This window comes from Pinus tabuliformis, chromosome 2_1, assembly GCF_031772625.1.
Source record: "Pinus tabuliformis cultivar Carrire ecotype Pingquan chromosome 2_1, CPIR1, whole genome shotgun sequence".
Taxonomy (NCBI): Eukaryota; Viridiplantae; Streptophyta; class Pinopsida; order Pinales; family Pinaceae; genus Pinus; species Pinus tabuliformis.
This window is the reverse complement of record NC_142299.1, coordinates 824,072,692-824,076,462: the sequence shown is the minus strand read 5'-3', so window position 1 is coordinate 824,076,462 and position 3,771 is coordinate 824,072,692.

The window sequence follows — 3,771 nt, the reverse complement described above, 5'->3', positions numbered from 1 at the left end:
CTGCTTCTGACGAGATTGTTTTGGAAAATTTGGCAAGCCGTTCCATGAAAGAAGTTTAATTTCATGAGGTTCTCGTCCAACATTTAGGATATTTATTTTGTTTGTTTTTTTTGAAGTACTCACTCTGATCTTGCAGGGCAAGGATCCCGACATTTGATGTCTTCAATTCTTTTGTGAACTTTTGCAGGCCTGTCCATTTTATTGGTTCAAGGTTGCAAGTGAGAATATTTTATGGGTTCCAGATTGTAAGTGAAAATATTCCTTCAGGGTTTCTTCTTGTTCTTGATCTACTGGAATTCTATAACATAAATTGATTAGTGCATTTTATTGTTGGCTATGGTCTTATGATGTGATATTTTTGTTGAATTATGTGCAGAGGTGTGTAATATTTTGTTAGAGACTTATATCAAGGACTCTAAAGAGAAGGATCACTTGTTTCGTGCAAATGAAACTATTCCCTGTGTAGCTAAAAAAGCAGACTGGACTCTCTTTGCTCGATTGATAGCTAAAAAATCTACATTTTTAGGTTCTAACCCTTAGTTTTTTATTAAAACGCTTGATATATATTGCTTGGAACAACCTGTCAATATTTTCCAGCTCTGATATTTTTGTTAAAAGGCTTCTTGCATTTGCTGGTGTGGAGGATATCTTTTTATCTCGTAGATCTGGTCATTGTGTCTTATGTTATTAGTTACTCCTTTATACTCTTTTCATATTAAGAATTCCATTATTTTCTTTATTTATTTATTCTTTTACTGTGGATGTTTGTAGTGCAACTTTTGTTAGATATTCTTGCTGGAAAAAATGGGTCTCATGTTAGGCCTAACTTTTTCCAATGAGCTAATTTCAAGGGATGAAGGTCTTCACCATTATTTTTCCTGCTTGTTTTACTGGTATGTTGATTTTTCTAAGGTTGGGGTTTTTGGCTGGTAATTTCATATTTTATTTTTATTTTTAATAATCTTTATATAAATTCTGTTTTGATTTATATTAGATTTGGTTGATAATTTTATATTTGATTGACTTAATTAAAATTGGTTTATTTTATTGATTTATTCTTTATCATATATTCTTTTTTATTTTTTCTAATTTTAATACTTCATCCTAGCTTATATTAATTTAATTTAACTATATTATTTATTATATTTATATTTTAATTATATTCCTTTATTATTTCTTTAGTCCATTTGATCTTTTTATTGTGTAATAATCATGTGTATTTTTACTTTTAAAATAAGTTATATTTTATAATGAATTAGTTATTAAAAGTTTGTTTTACCAGATATTTTTATTCTTAGCTAAGATTTTATATATTTTTCTTTTTTGATTATGTTTGACTTTTTCTTTAATGGTATTTTTCTATTCTGATTTATTTCTTTTCTTTTCTTTTTATTTTGATTTATTTATATATTTTTAATTTCATTTATTTATTTTTAGTTTTATTTGTTTTTTATTTTATTGGCCTTTTCTGTTTTGATTTATTTCTATTATTATTTATTGTTTTGGATCACGATCATTTTTAATATTTTTAGTCTTGACTTCTTGATTTTCAATTAAATTTGTTTAGCTTTTATTGTTATTTTATTATCCACATATATATATATATATATATATATATATATATATCACCTTGTAACATGTTGTGTTAGGTTTTATTTGATTTAGTCATTATATTTTTTATTAGTCTTATTTTAGCTTCATTCTTTATATTATTATTATTTATTTTAGCTCAATATTAATTAATATTATATTTTTGAACAATATTTAGTTTCTAGTATATTATTTATGATTGTTTTATTTTAACTATTTGACTCAATTCTATGTGCATCGCTTTCAATATTTATTTTGTTGCCCAAATCAGACTTTCCATTTTAGTTCTGAAGATGAACCACACTCTATGTCTAGAAAGGCATAGACACGAAAATTCCATTGTGATTTTTATCGAAATAATTTCATTTTAAAAAATATTGATCACAAAAGTTTGAATTCAAAAAATGTTCTATCTTGTTTCGCAACATGCTAAATCATAAACTTAGTGAATAAAGAGTGAAGGAGATAGTATGTGATGTTGTTGGGATGAATGAGAATTGGTTTTTGATGCTTTCCCATGTGATCTTGTTGCGATGAATGCTAAACTCATGAGTCAGTATATTGACTTTGTTGCTCACTATGTTTTGTTTTTCTTTCCATTTGTTTTCAAAAGTTATCTACAACCTGAGCTCTTTAGTATGTAACTTAGTTAACATGATTGTGCTTAAAATTTTCGTGAAGGTTGAATGATAAGTTTATAAACTGTACTTTTCTATGGTGACATTTTATTTGCTTTGTTTATACAAGTCATCTAGACACATGGTGGCCACTATCACCGCACTGAAGAAAATTGGTTTGAGTTTCTTGATTTTATAGAGAAAAATGGTAGACATTAATGTTGATGTTGAGGTATAATTTGTATAAATATTTTATAGTTTACCTTAGTTTATATTCCATTGTTCATCGTATTTATATTTTACTTTGCATTGAGTCTTCTTTCATTTTCAGAAGAGGAAATCATTATTGTTGGACATAAGAAGCAAAAATTGAAGAAATAGGAGAACAATAACACTGGAGAAAAAAAACAAAAAAAGAAAAAGAAGAGAGCCCTCTCTAATTTGGTAGGGCTACCTACCAAACTAAAAGCTTGGTTTTTGGTTACCTCCATCGATCTCCACATCAGCCTGGTACATCATGGAGGATAACAGAGGGCATGACAACTAGGGAGTGCCAAGGTGTTCCAGTGAATGTAAGGCTCCCAAGTCATGGAAAAATGTAATGTTAGTTGTGAGGTCATGACTGCCAAGGTGTGTTAGGGAATGCTAGGGCATGCTAACATGTGCCAGATAGTATGAAGACATGTTAAAAAAGCTAATATGTGTCAAGTGCTAAGGAATGCCAAGATGTACAAGGGTTCCAAGTCCCTACCTCCTCTTCTTCCATATGCTATCCACTTATGACATTTCCTTTGCAACATTTGGTGCATTTACTAGTTATAGGTCATTTAAAGGTTATAAATATCTTCAGAGTTCCACTTCTAATTGAGTATTCAATTAAACATATTGATTCTCTTGTACATAACTATTTTTCCCTCCACCCACTTTTCATAACTTCAATAACTATTAGGTAGGGACTTGCAGCTTCGATGCTACTTTGTTTGTTTAGTGAAATATTGCCAAGACTTTAATTTATTGAAAGTTGTAGAATTTACAATTTATGAAGTTTCAAGGTATAGTTTTTAATATTATAATTCTTTAAAGGGTGCTAGCTTAATGGAAGAGCACCTACTTTACAAGCAACAGGTTGGTGATTCAACTCATTATGCCCTAACATCCATATGGAATGTCGATATTCAATTTTCGGTGACGGAGGATATTTTGACCATCACCAATGAACTTTGGTGACATTTTTTGACCGTCACCAAGAATATGAAATGGTGACGGTCAACGAACACCACCATATATACGCATCAATAGTGATGACCGTTAAAGGTCCGTAACCATAAATCGTTGTTGTTGATATGAAATAGTGATGGTCAATGTTCATCATTATAGGCATTATTCGTGACAGACCTTGAATTTCACCACAACACCTATACTTCCCGTAATGTGGCTTTTGGTGACGGTTAATGAAAGTCACCATATATATGCACCAATAGTGACAACCATTATAGATCCATCACAATAAATCATTATTGTTCTTATGAAATTGTGATGGTCTCTATCTGTCATTATAATCAAT